The 15,224-nt window shown below is 42.1% G+C and overlaps 1 protein-coding gene across 1 annotated transcript in view; it reads right to left on the bottom strand.

Moving 5' to 3' along the window:
• Positions 1-7,528: 7,528 nt before the first annotated feature.
• LOC147021506 (uncharacterized) overlaps positions 7,529-15,224 on the bottom strand; it is a 106,099-nt gene continuing 98,403 nt past the window's right edge. The window contains exon 10 of the mRNA XM_085891483.1: positions 7,529-13,295. The gene's annotated coding sequence lies outside the window, so the exon portion shown is untranslated. The remainder of the gene's footprint in view (positions 13,296-15,224) is intronic.

Raw genomic sequence — 15,224 nt, 5'->3', positions numbered from 1 at the left:
AGGCGGGTCATGGTGTTAGTGAAAGAAACGGGTATCTCACGTGCATGAATGTCGTAAAGAGAAAACACTTCCCAGAAGAGAGGGGATCTATTCTTTACCCTTCTCAATGCATCACATTTAGAATCCCACCAGACATGGGGATGGGTCTATCCTGGACATGCATTCAGGGAAATAACTATCTGAGGACCCAGATGTTGGTATGCATTCGGCGGATTGGATTCAGAAATCCGTAACAACACTAAGAAAATGCCAAGGAAGTGCAGGACCGAAATTGGGTGTTTGTATGAATTAAAACACCCCCTTTGAAGATAATTAACAGCCATATTTTATTATATCCTTTAATTATATCCTTCATATTTAATTATATCCTTCATCAGGCGATCCTTGGCCACCTCTCTCTCTGGGGTCTGAAGCCGCCATGTTTTGGCTTGCTCAACCATGCCTTGACTGGGAACAGGCCGCAATGATTTCTCAACGATAAAGTTTTTTTTTCACTTTACTCACTCATATCGAATGCCTGTTCATCATAGCTCGGGATCGCTGTATACGTCACTTTTATAAGTACAATAGTTTTCAAATTAGGAGCTTGGAGCGATTTCATGAATTATATTATACCATTTTCCACGATCTACTCTCACGGACTAATTAAAGGAAATCATAGAAATATTATTTCAGTTTTTAGGATCGGATATCATCCGGACTAAATAAGTGTCGACATTTGCTGTAAAATCTGATAATTTAAAGAATTAACGATTCTTATAACTAAGCCAATATTCCTATATATTTTAAGCAAGCAAGGCTATGTTCTGTCCTCCATACATATGCAAGAAAATGTGAAATTGCCAAGGCATTAAAACTTATCTTTTTCGACTGTTGGTAGAATTATATTGAGTGAACCAAAAATTTAGGAACGTGCCAAAATTAACCAGCTTCGTTGAGCGTAATTATGTAATGCATTGACAACTCGACCTCATGCCCTGTCCCCCAGAGGGACTGACTATCCATAGCATCTGCCAGATCTGTGTATTTTGGCGGAGGGTTCGTGAGGTGCTGTAAAGGTAATCAAAGCAAATCTGGTTAAACAAAAAATACGGACATTAAAAAAAAAAAGTTTTAACATTTGCGTGGACCCTGAACCGATGTACCATGAGACTCGTTCACAGCCGAGCAGGCAAAATGGTGGATTTTTTTTATTCATTTTATTTCATTAACTGCAGCGTGAGTGATGAAGACTGGCTTTAAAGTTAAAGGGATCCTTTATGGAATGCAGTGACAGCCTGGCCAACTGCTCCTAATCAACCATTGAATTGCCGAGTGCTCAAGCCACTTGCTGAGCGCCCATTGTCGATAGTGGTGCTGCGCAACGTCATTCTGAGCAAATCATTCACTCACTGCGGATGCATTTGCCACGCCAGATCATTCAGAGTGAGTGGTTCGTGCTCCATCACCCTGAGCGAGTGGTTCGTGCTCCGTCACCCCGAACGAGTGATTCGACGGGTACCGAATTGTTACAGCCACGGGTACCGAGTGTATTATGAGGGGGTTAATCCTCGTTTCTCCTCGGAAGAACCAGACCTGGGACCACCACTCACAATATACTTCCTGTTGCGGTGGGTTGCTTAACAACCACGAACGGCAATCAGTTCACCACGAGTTCCAGTGTCCACTGTATAATATTCCATTTAACTAGACGTCACATGGCCTCCTGACTGGGGAACGCACCCTCGGCGATGCACCAATCTTATTTTGATGAGATCTTAAGTAATGCGGCTGAGCATTTACTGCTGGCGCATGCTGACTATGACAGGTTAATTAGTTTGGGAATTTTCTCCCAGTCTATCTAGGTTCGGACAATGCTGTATCAATGGAAGGAAATGACAATCACGGACAGGTTGAAACGTCCATAAGGAATTTATTAGGTTGGGTCGACTTGGCCTCAACCAAAATTCTCAGTGATGAAGAATCCCCCCAGAATTACAGATGGATTACCCCCTTCCTCCCCAATGGATTTATTTTTATGCCCTAAAACCCCCCTGTATACCCCTGGGTGCAACCAACAGTTTTCAACAAATTGGGGAGAGGAAGCCAGAGAAGTCAAACACAAACAGATACCAGCTTGTTCTCCTCACCTACCCACTCAACCACCAAGTTTCATCTGAATGCGTCCACAACTTTTTGATATATTGTGCTATGCATGGTTTTTGGCCCAATCACTCAATGGTGAAGAATCACTTTTAAAATTCCAGTTTCCAGGTCCAGATCCATATTTCACCAAAATCGAATCAATTCGTCCTCGTCACAAACCCATCCTGTCCACCGAATCCATTCCAAATCTTTTGAGATATCCTGCTCACAAACAGACAGACAAATAGAGAGAGGTGAAAATATAACCTCCATCCACATTCAGTGGTGGAGGTAATATGCTGGATACAAGCTCAAACACAGCAAGAAGAGGATGGGAAAACTGGGGATGAAAGAGAAATGAAACAAACAAAAAAAGCCTGATGGTGAGGAAGAGAAAAACTAATATACTGGAAAGGAAGGAGTGTACTTTGGGAGAGTTGGGGTAGAAAAGATCTGGGTTGGGATGACCTGAGGTTGTGGTGAACTGCCGTCTTGAAGCCTTGTAGGAGAGGATGGGATTGAACCAATTGAGGAAGTTGGTTGGCCAGATGAGAGAAGAGGATGAAATGAGTGGAGGTGAAAAGTGAACCTGAATTTTGGATATTTTACCAGAATTGGGCGACTGGCAGAAAATTGCATCCTGCAGAAACCTGAGGAAGATAGGGCAAGGAAAGAGCATAGGGTGCAAGACCAAAAAGAGGCAGGAGAAGACAGAAAGGCCACCAACCTGTCTGAGATGTGAAAGTGAGAGGCCTAGAGGGTCGGCTTCATTAACGGAGATTCCAATGATTTTGAGGGCCGTGGTTTCCACAGCTTAAGGAATGCAAGGTACGAGACAGATGCGTCATCACAAATGGGAGAGCAGTACTCCAGTACTCCATAAAAGCCACTCCGTGGGAGTACCTCCTGTGCAGCTGCCCTCCGCATGGTAGCTCACTGGATGAAGGGATTGGGGCAAAGCCTTCGGGAACCCCACTCTTTGATGATAGGAGGAAAACGATGGGGTAACCTTCCCGGTCAGATTGCGGTAATGTGTGTCGGAGTGGTGCTGAGGTGTCGTCCACCAGAGGTCTCCTTTGGTTAACCTGAGGCGGTCCCCTCGGGTGGGTGCCTGGAATGTCCTATCCCAAAGAGAGAATGATCACCTGTCTCTGTTATCATCTGAGCTCAAGCGTTTGAACATCGGTATTTCAGCACTCTCTGAGGTTCAGAGACCAGAAAGTGGCGAGATCATGGTGGTTTGTTACACCTACTATTGGTCTGGTCACTCTGATGGTTACCATGCCCAAGGAGTTGTTGTAGCTGTGTCCAATAAGCTGACTCCAATGATAATTAAGTTAACTCCGCTCAACGAGCGTATTATAAGATGAAGGATTCATCACTATGCCTGATATAGCTTAATGGTTAGAGTGGTGGGCTTGGGATCCAAGGGATCCTGAGTTCAAATCCCACTTGGCTGTTGAATTGATACTAGGTGGGGCTGACTCTGCCTGTCATCCTTCCAAGGTCGGAAAAATGAGTGCCAGCTTGCTGGCGTCCTGTGTTGGAGCGGCGACCCGTTCAGGATTCTACCCAATAGCCAAGGAGACCACTTAAGCAGCACCAATGCTCTGCACAGAGTATGTCCCGATGGATGGATGGATGAATTTGTCACTCCTTGATTGTCATTTCCCTGGTCTCTTTATCTACTCTGACTGAGGGGAGTGATCTCACTGTTAAGGACGCATTCTATGCCACGCTCGAGTCTGTGGTTGATCTGTGCCCCAGGCAAGATACTCTTCTAGTCTTAGGGGATTTCAATGCATTGACTGGAACTGATAGGGATGGTTATGAGACATGTGTTGGTCCCCATGGGTCTGGAACTGTGAACCAGAACAGCACTAAGTTCCTCGACTTTGCAAGAAATTGTGGACTTGGGGTGGCTGGTTCATGGTTTCAGAGCCCACAGGCTCATCGCTGCACTTGGGATTCCAATGCTGGTGGTGTGGCAAAGAAGATTGATCATGTGATCATTGGTGGTCCTCAATGATGATCCAGAACTGCAGGGTCTACCAGAGTGCTCAGTTCCTCAATACTAACCATTGGCTTGTGGTAGCAACTCTGAAGTTGCAGCTTAAATCTGGGAGAATGGTACCATCCCAGCCTTGGCTGGATGTTGGCAAGCTCAAGTATGAGAGGGTAGCTGAGGAGTTTCCAAACAGACTGAGTGGGGATTTCAGGGGTCTGGGGGCTTTGGGCAATCCTGAAGAGTTGTGACGTCCCTTCAAGACCACCATCTTTGATGTTGCCGGTGGATGTCTTGGAACTCACTTTTGGGCGAAGAATAATTTTGTGTCTCAAGGGACACTGGATACCATTGACCAGTCGCAGGGCCAGGTTGAATGACAGACCTGAGCTGTTCAGGGAGTTGAGGCATAAAACTGTACATGCGCTGAGGGTGGACAAGGAGGCCTATGTGTGAGGAATCTGTGAGGGAGTAGAGCATCACCTGTGGTCAGGTGATTCTCGTCCTACTTACAGAGTAATTTTTACATTGCATTCCTCCAAGCTCATCCCAAGGTGGACTCCAGTGAGAGCGGAGGGTGGTGGGCTCTTGACAGTGGATTCCAAAGTGAAGGCTCACTGGCCTGGTTACTTTGAGTGGATGTACCAGGCTGATCCACAGGCTGTTGAGTTGGATGTCAGGGGTATTATTACCACAATTGTTGACCCCCAAATCAACTGTGATCCACCTTTGTTTGTGGAAACCCAGGCAGTGGTGAACCGGTTGAAATGGGGTAAAGCTCCTGGGATCTGTGGCATCCATGCTGAACTTCTCAAGGCTGGTGGAAATGCTGCACTCATGTCATTGCATGCAGTTCTATGCTCTGCCAGGAACACAGGCATCATCCCAACTGACTGGAAGAGGGGCCTTGTTGTCCCTCTCTGGAAAGGGAAGGGTGATCGCCAGGACTGCAACAACTACCAAAAGGGTGACGCTGCTCTCAGTGCCAGACAAGGTCTTTGCTCGGATAATTCTTGAAAGGGTTCACCACGATCTGCTTGAGCACCAGCGTCCAGAACAGTCAGGCTTTGCACCAAAGAGGTCACCGATTTGACCAATTGAACAATTTTTGTTCCAGGTGAGCTAAAAATGGCTGTCATAATCTCCACCAAATATTACAAACATGCTGGAGTACCAAGGGTTCGGTGATGGACAGACCCTCCTCCTCCCCCCACCTCCATTTCCAATGAGGGTGGGGAGCTGACTGCTGATTTCCACTTGTATGTCTGGGCAAATCCACACCAAATTTTACATATGAAATGGTCGTTAACATTAAGAGAAGAAAAATGAGGTGGGATGGAAAGTATCCCTGGTGCGAGGAAGCAAAGAGACTGGGAAGGGTTTTCCCCTCTCCCATGGTCAGGGAATTTTGGAATTTTAACCTTAAATTTTAAAATGCAAAGTCATTCTTTTGTGAAAAATTAAAGCAGAATTATCTTGATAATTTCTTGATTAATTTAAGGTTTTTGTTTTTTTACATGTAATTCCTGAATGTGTTTTGGATTTTGCATTGCATATAACACATTGGTGTGGCACCCAACACTGCCGAGGACAAAAAGTACTCAGCCACTTGAAATTATTTATAAGACTGTATTTATAATATAGTGGGGGTTTCAGGATGTGCTGGACATTGAAAAGGTTTGGAGTTAATGGCCTCATGGTGGTTACCTTTTGAGTACTACTTCACTTCACATCCCAATATGCACCTTGTCATGGCCTTTAGTCTCAAAATAGCCTTCAAGACAAACATACGTTCACTTAAAACCTTGCCCAGATTCTGAAGTGCAAACACCCAAAGTTTGGGGCCTCTGGATGTTCCGGTTCTGGCGTGAAAGAGAAACAAATGCACAAACACTTGAAATTTATACATTTGTAATCCCCTCTGACCCATTTCCATAACAATATTTTAGACACCATTCCTTTGACTTGTATATTATATAATTTGAAAGGAGAAGAGATTTAAGATTAACTTTATTCACAGGAATGAAAAAAACACAAAATTCACAATCAAAAAAGAAAATGAGGCTCATCCCCAACCCAAACATACCAAACCCAACCCCCACATTGAAACCCAAACCCAACCCTAACCCTAACACTCAAAACCCAACCCTAACACCCCAAACCCAACCCTAACGCAAGCACACCAAACCCAACCCTAACCCAAACACCCCAAACCCAACCCTAACCCAAACACCCCAAATGCAAACACCCCAAATGCAAACACCCCAAACCCAACCCTAACCATAACACCCAAACCCAAGCCTAACCCAAACACCCAAAACCCAACCCTAACACCCCAAACCCAACCCTAACCCTAACCCAAACACCCCAAACCCAACCCTAACCCAAACACCCCAAATGCAAACACCCCAAACCCAACCCTAACCCAAACACCCCAAATGCAAACACCCCAAACCCAACCCTAACCCAAACACCCCAAATGCAAACACCCCAAACCCAACCCTAACCCAAACACCCAAACCCAAGCCTAACCCAAACACCCAAAACCAACCCTAACCCTAACACCCCAAACCCAACCCTAACCCAAACACCCAAATCCAACCCTCAACCTCAAACTCCAAACCCATTAACATAAATCATTGTTATGCTTAAAACAGCTCAACAATGATAACACAAAGTGAAGAGTCTTTCAACTCAAAGTTTTTTTTCTTCTTTTCTTCCAGTTCTATCTTGTGAATGAAGTTTCAGTTCTTTTAAGTTTGAAGAAGTAGAAAGGGGTACGGAAACGTATCTTAAATATGGCTAAATAATTACCAGGTCTTCCCAGTACTTTCTTCATATTGCTGAAAAATACGGAATAAACACATTACTTATCTAATATCGAATTAAAAAATGTATCATTTCATTAATTTTTAATCAACTGGACTTGCCTCTCATCAAGAACCATCCAACGAAGAATGACATCGATACGTTTAGAACCCAGAGAATCTTCTTGGTAGAACTCACCTTCCAAGTCTCCAAAATAGAACCCGTTTTTCATGTCTCAAATAGAACCCACTTTTTGAGTCTCCAAAATAAAATTCACCTTCCAAGTCTCCAAACGAGAACCCATTTTATAAAGAAAGTCAGCAAAATGGAACAGGGAAAGGGCAGAGCAGATGAGGATTTCCTAGTTTTAGTCCAGGATTGTTTTTTAACCCAGTTTGTAGATAAACCCACCATTGGGAGTGCAGTGTTAGACCTCATTTAAGTAACGAATGATCCCAATATGATGGAGGAGGTGGAGGTAGGGGAGCATTTTAGAGCAAGTGACCATAACTTTGTGTGTGCAAAGATTCAATTCAGGGTTAGAGTTGTTGGGGCCCAGACCGACTACCTCAAGGAAAGAAATCAAGTAAGTTCATATACCAGCTGTTTATTCAATAAGATACAAGACACTCCTGTGCACAGAAGGAAGACTTCAAACTGCCAATGGTATTGGGAGTTGAAGGCTTAAGGGTACAGAGCATTTCTGAGCGTTTCTATACAGTTTTCACCAAGATATCAGATGGAACTTTCTGGACTCCAGATATGCCACATACAATGGTATTAGTTTGTCAAATATGTCACATACAATGGTTTTGGTTTGTTCAAAGATGACTCATACAATGATTTACAATGGTTGGAGTTTGTTTTCCAATACAAGGAGAGGGGTGGGGGGAGGGGGAGGGGTAAGAGAGAGTCATTGTTTCATTCTGCTGACTCCATGATCACATGTCAAGAGTTAATTTAACAGATATGACTTAACAATAGGTTATTTGGACTAAAGTAAAGATCACGTGTGTATTTTCTTACAAGCTCACTGAGCATGTATACCAAGCTCACTCAGCATGTATATTTTAGCTTTATCAGCATGCATATCTATTAGCTCTATCAATAAATCATTTCTTAACTAAGTTAATTAAATCATTTAAGAAAAAGAACTAAGTAAATTTTGCTTTTTACATGATTATAAATTCAACTTAATAATCCCACAGTTTCCCCGTTTTTTTCATACAGAACAACCTAAGGGTTTGTTCTGTAAGGCCAAACCCGCTAAAAATCAAAATTTGTCGTTTGGCTAGCAGCTGGCCCATTTCCGTTAAGTCACCTCGACTTGCGCACTGTGGTGAGTTAACACCCTGGCAAGTGGATGTAACTCAACGGAGTGCCACCACCTCCCCTCCACAGAGTTGGGGCGCCTAATAGTAGGATCAAAATATGAAATAAACAGCCTAACCTCAAAAAAATTGCAAGAAAACGTTTTATCATGTTTTTCTGTAGTATTTGGTCCAGAGAACAACATATCAAAAGTTGGCTGAAATCGGACCAGCAGAAAGGGTCAAACTTTGACGTTAAAAAAGATGGCTGCCACTATTAAAAAGTGCCTCATTTCTTCTCATATCCCATCATCTTCGCTGTTTTTACATATATAAGTGTAAAAATAAATAGTTTAAAACTGTTCAAACCAGTATCTCAGTGAATTCGCCATTCTATATTGAACATTGCATACCCAAGTGACGTCATGAGGTAATCTATGACGTCATGATGTGACTTTTTATTATTTCACAATTATGTGGCAAATTGATGATGATGAAGATTTTAGATGGTATTACTGAAGGCATGTAAGTTCATTAATTCTTCCTGATCAAGCACCTAGAGTTACAGTGCTGCCATCTACAAACATCTTCAGAATATTAAGACAAAGGATTCCAATCAGCGTCAGATTTTTCCAAATTTCACTTCCATCAAAATGTTGAATTATGATATAGAAAATGACAATATGTTTCGAAACGAAAGAAGATCACACAGGTAAGATTTTAAAAACTTTCAATGGCCATTTTTCCCATTAGACAGTCATTCAGTTTGACTTCAATTAACACTGGTGAGGCCATGTGCATTTCTTGTGTAGGCGTACATGGTGTAAACTATACAGTATGTAGGGCAGAGACCATTGATGAAGTACGAACTTTCGCCATATTCACCCTCCTTGTTCGAAGCTAAACATCAACTACGGAAACCAGACAAACCTGTGCTTCTCGAGGCTATACGGAACCATGCTGCGTCCGTGGATGATGCTGTCCTTCAGTCTATTCCCAAGACAGATCGCTACGTCTTAGATGGAGGTTCCCTTCTACATCACTTGAAATGGACAGAAGGAAGTACCTACAGTTCAATTGCCGATGATTATGCATCTTTTACAGTGGAACTGTATGGAAAAGCCACTGTGGTATTCGATGGATACGAGGGACCAAGCACAAAGGACAACACCCACCAGCGACAGAAGACAACAACTGTGAGAAATGCTGTCAACATTACAGAGACAACTAAATTTGTGGGGAAGAAGAATGATTTCCTTTCCAATGAAAAGAACAAAAAGTCACTTATTGATATGAAATCAGCATGCCTGAAGCAAAAAGGCTGCCATGTTGTCCAGGCAGAGGGGGATGCAGATGTGGATATAGTGAAAGCAGCTGTCACAATGTCCACTTTCAAATCAACTACGCTTATCGGAGAAGATACAGATCTTCCAATATTGCTTCTCTATCATGGGAAAATGGATAGTAAAGAACTTTACTTTCGGTCAGACAAAGGGAAACCAAATGTCTACAATATAAAGGTTTTGAAGCAGTTAGTCGGAGATGATGTTTGTACTGATTTGTTGTTTGCCCATGCCTTTACTGGATGTGATACTACTTCTAGAATCTTTGGGGTTGGGAAAAAATCAGTATTCCAAAAACTCATCAAAGGTGATTCTGTCTTGCATTCCTGTTCAAAGATTTTCTGTGCTCCAAATACGGATCAAGATGCTGTAGAAAGTGCTGGCTGCAAGGCAATGGTGTCATTGTTTTATGGGAAAACGTCTGACTCTCTAGCATCATTGCGATACAGTTATCTCTGCAAAAAAGTGGCGACAGCAAAGGCATTCGTAACGCCAGAGAGATTGCCCCCCACAACTTCAGCCACAAAATATCACTCATGACTAACTTATCTTCAAGTCTTGGTATGGATGAGCCAGAGTGATAACATGTACATTACAAAATGGGGCTGGAACATTCAAGGGAACAAACTCGCACCAGTAATGATGGACAACAACCCTGCTCCTGATATTGTGCTAAAAATGATTCACTGCAACTGCTCGGCTGCATGCAACACACTTAGATGTAGTTGTAAGAAGTACGGACTTGAGTGCACAGGGGCTTGTGGACCTTGCCAAGATGGCAACTGTGAAAATATGAACCATGCACCCATTTTAGATGAAAACGAGGATGAATATGCTGACTTTTTTTTGCTAAAGCAGTAAGGGGTGTCCCAACTGGAATGACTTCCTTGGTACCAACTACCCAGGTATTATTTCAAAGAAATTGAACACATTGTTCTCCATGGCTGTTGTTGTTGTGTGTATAAGACTACACCTTACTAAAAGGTATGGTTGTGGCATTACGATCTTGGCATCATTATTGAATCTATGATGTCATCTGGTCATCAAACAGGATGAAAACTATTTTTGTGAACATGTTTTCATAAATTTGGAAGTTACAAGGAAATCACATAAAATTACATCTTGACGTCATTCATGACGTCATGACACAATGAATGAAATCATGATGCGACTTTGGGACACTCCCAGCAACCTCACATGTTTTGGTACTTAATAGGTAATAAATTTTATCGTTAATTGTCACTTTTAAAGTGGTTGAGAACTGTTTGTTTCAAAAGTATGCATAGATATTAGGTATTTTGCTCGAATGGCAGCCATCTTTTTTGAAGTCATATTTACACCCTTTCTGAGAGTCCAATTTTGGCCAACTTTTGATACGTTGTTCTCTGGGCGAAGCACGACTGAAAAACACCATAAAACGTTTTCTTGCAATTTTTTTTAGGGTTAGTCAGCATATAGACCCTACTATAAGCGATTTTGGGGGAAAAAAACCATATGCATACTAAACATATACCCAATAGGCAATTGCCTTTTCAATTATACTAATCAGATTGAATTTGGGCAAGTCATTCGAATTATTTTTCCCCTGAAGTTTTAAAGGTATTTCGATCATTCCATCTCTCTTTATTACAATCATCCATCTGCTTCTGATTCTTTAGCAATAATTGTTGAATTCTTTCAACTGGGTTTTTGCATATCCAAAGGCACAAGTGTCTGTATTTTCATATTTTCCAAAAGATACCACCGTCACGGTGTCTTGACTTAATTTTGTACTAATTTCTTCATTTTCTGGGTTTTCTGGATCTTCTGGATCTTCAGGGTCTCCATAGTTGCTCATTGATGGTTGGTCCAGGAAGATTTCATGCGTCACCATCGTTGTTACTGTGGCAAATTTTCTCACATACACACCGATTATTGCTTTTATGCAAGCTATGATGACAATAATAGCAATAAACATCATAAGTCCAACGAACAAGAGATGGAGTATCCATGCTCCCCATCCACCAAACATATTTTCCAACCATGACCCGAAGTGCCATCCCTAATTATAATCATGATATTTGGCACCTTCTTCTTTAATCTTCCCAGCCAGTTTATCAATTTCCTCTGAATTATCGGGGATATACTGTAGGTACAACATTCTGTCCCTATTACTGCACATGTGCCTCCCTGTGCAGGCAATAAGACATCAAGGGCGACACGATTTTGCATAGCTACTGTCCGCATGGTAACCATTTCAGCATTTACTTTGGTAAAATCTTCAGCAGTTTAATTTGCAAGCTTCTCTGGAGAGGATGCCAAGTTAATGGTTTCTCTAGCAGCTTTCCCAATGCCATAAAATGGAAAGGCTATAATGAAAAATCGTTCAGTTTCTGAAATCGATCTTTTTCGCTTATTCTGTAACATTAAAGGTGATTGGTCAAGAATACGAATTTTGGGTATTACATATTCCAAATAGCACAATCCTGCCCATCCAACTGGCAACCATGAGTATGCCCCATATCCGCACACAAAGTAAGTACCATTCAAAGGTGTCTGAGGTTCCAAAAGGTTATTCACTTGTAGTTTTACAGGTATGAGTGTCCCGTTAATTCTTCCTTTAACGGTTATAATTCCCTTACCATGTTCAGCATAATATTGACATGTTGAATTTCCAAAATAAGGTCCAGTACCCTGTCTTCTGACTAGGCAAATCAGTCCAACTTGTTTGTACATAAGTTGAAAATGTGGAGGGTACCTTTCTAATCCTTTCCCCTTTTTCAATCCCTCATAGCCTGTTATCTTTACCTCAACAGGTGTCTCAATCACGACAAGCTTTTTAAGAGTCCTATACTTGGGGTAATACCAATACTCATAGTCCATTCAATCGTATCCCCCTTTTCCCCAAGTTCTCCTAATCTCTGTTATTCTCCCTTGTACTGATCCTGGTGTCTTTCTTACTTGAGTTAAATTTGATCTATCTTACCTATGGACTAAGTATCCGCATATATCTTCTCCTGAAAATGGGACTGCCAAAAGAGGCAGTCCATGCTTGGTTGAGTGGGGAAGCTATGAGCAAACCCAAAACTTGCTTTTGTTCATTATTTTAGCATGGTGTAAAGGTATCGCTGAAAAGGTGTTTAGTGGATGTCCAGTTATCCTTTCATGTAACACTGCTTCGTTTCAGGCATACAATGTTCACGTCCTTCCCATCCCATTTCACATTGGGTGCATAAGTATATGGAAGAGTCAAATAAGTGTTTGTCCCATACATGCCTTTCTTATGCAATTGGCCCCAATGTTTACCTTCTTTTGTCCTGCATTCCCAATCACTACCCCTGCTCTTGACCTACCAAGCATTCTGCTCTCCATGGCATTCCCATAATGTCCTCACTGCCTGTTATCATCCATATTATCACAATTATGTATGTGCTAATCAAAAGCATTGCGATATAAGTCATGAACCCCTGGTAACGTTATTCCCAGTTGCGGATTTCCTTTCTTCTTTTTATGGCTTGCTGTATGCTCTTTTGCAGTGAGATGTGTGCGTCCATGATTGTTTACCTTTGCACTTGACAGCTGTGTTGGTGACCAATAATACCTGGTGGGGTCTGGTCCAACGTGCCTTCAGTGTGTTTTTCTGCTTGAACACCTTGATGTGCACCAGCCACCAGGCTGGATGCCGTGATGTTCCTCCACAGCTGGTTCTAGTAGCACTTGTTTAACCTGCAAATGGAATTATTTGACAACCTTTGGTAAGGCAACACAAAAGTTAATCATTGTTTCATCCATCATGTGTATGTCCATCTGTTTCAGGGTTAATGGAGCGGTTACTGGTACTCGCATCGGTCTCCCCATCAGTATTTCATGTGGGGACAATCCGCTGCACCTGTTTACCGTTGACCTCATCGACATCAGTTGCCAGAGGAATAGCCTCTGCCATTTCAAACCTGTTTCATCACATATTTTGGCAAGTTTGTTTTTAAGTATGCCATTCTGGCGTTCTACTTGCTCATGATGATGACACAGGATGATATGGACAGTGGAAATGTTGTCTGATTTGCAAAGCTCTGCAGAGTTCCTTGGTAATATCTGATGTAAAATGTGATCCTTTATCACTGGATATTTTGTAAGATATCCCATACCTACAAATGTACTGTTTGAACAAAAGCTTTGCCACTGTCCTTGCATCACATATTCTGCATGGATATGCTTCAATCCATTTGGTGAACATATCGACCACTACCCAAATGTAGCGGTAATTACAGCATTTTGGCATGGTTACGAATTCCATTTGAATGTGGACGAAAGGCCCCCAGGGTAGAGGATGAGCTCCTTCCGGTTGTTTAAACACTCTACCAATATTATGATGTTGACAATACGCACAGCTACGGCAAAATTTTTCTGCCACAGCTGCAAATCCTGGAGCGTACCATGTTCATCGCACCTCCCTTTGCATTCCCCGTTTGCTCGTGAGGCCACTTCCGTGAGCCAAACGAACAAGCCATGGAAAAAGCTCCTTTGGGACAACCACCTTATCTTCCTTTGAAACCCAAAGTTTTGTTTCTGGGTTATAACAGCAACCTATTTCCTCCCACTTGACTTTTCACTTGCCTCTACTGCCTCCTGAAGTGCTGCAATGTTATCAATATAGTCAGCACCTTTTCTTAATTTTCTCTTTGAAGAGCATATTTGTTATTTGTTGTGATTTTGCTGCTTGTTTTGCTACTGAATCAGCGAAAGCATTTCCTTTTGAGACTATATCTATTTGCCTTGGATGTGCTTGGCATTTTACTATCGCTATTTGTTCTGGTAAGTGAATAGCTTCGAACAGTTTTGCTATCAATTTACCATTTTTGACTAGTGTGTCTTGTGATGTTATATACCCTCTTATTTTCCACAGTGCCCCTATATCGTGTGCCACCCCATACGCATATTGAGAATCTGTGTAATATTGTTATGCTTTTATTCTTAGCACACATAATTCTGCCTGTTGTGTGGAATAATGTTGAGGTAGCTTACCACTTTCCAAAACGTCATTTTGAGAGCACACCGCATATCCTGTCAGTAATGACCCGTCTGCTGCTATTGTTGATGAGCCCTCTACAAAGACTATCATTTCGGAGTTTTGCAACGGAATGTTCTTTAAGTCTGTCCGGGAAGTAGCAGTTTTTGTCATTACTTCCTCGCAGTTATGTTCCTCTCCATCATCAGCAATTGGCATTAAGGATGCTATGTTCAGTGTCGGACATCTTTTGATTACCACATTTTTTGCTTGAATTAACGCTAGGTCATATTCCATTTCTCTCACTGCTGATAGGTGTTGCGTTTTTGCTTTTAGCAATACAGAACTTACACAGTGTGGTACTCGCAGTACTAAAGGTGATGTCATCACAATTTGACTTGTCTATACAGCATATGAGGCAGCAGCTACCGCCCGCAAACATGGTGAGAATCCTTGCGCCACAGGGTCTCGTTTGGTGCTGTAATATGCTAATGGATGCATTTTGTCACCATGCTGCTGTGTTAGTACTGCTTGTGCAAATCCATCCCTCTCATGGGTATATAAATAAAACGTCTTGTCATAATCTGGCAAACCCAAAGCTGGTGTTGTTTTCAGAGCTATTTTGACCTTGCCAAAGTTTTCTTCTGACT

The sequence above is a fragment of the Eptatretus burgeri genome, chromosome 8, assembly GCF_056783735.1.
Source record: "Eptatretus burgeri isolate ZD-2024b chromosome 8, Ebu_testis_v1, whole genome shotgun sequence".
Taxonomy (NCBI): Eukaryota; Metazoa; Chordata; class Myxini; order Myxiniformes; family Myxinidae; genus Eptatretus; species Eptatretus burgeri.
Note: the sequence above shows the minus strand (reverse complement) of the source record. Positions and strands in the feature narration are given on the sequence as shown.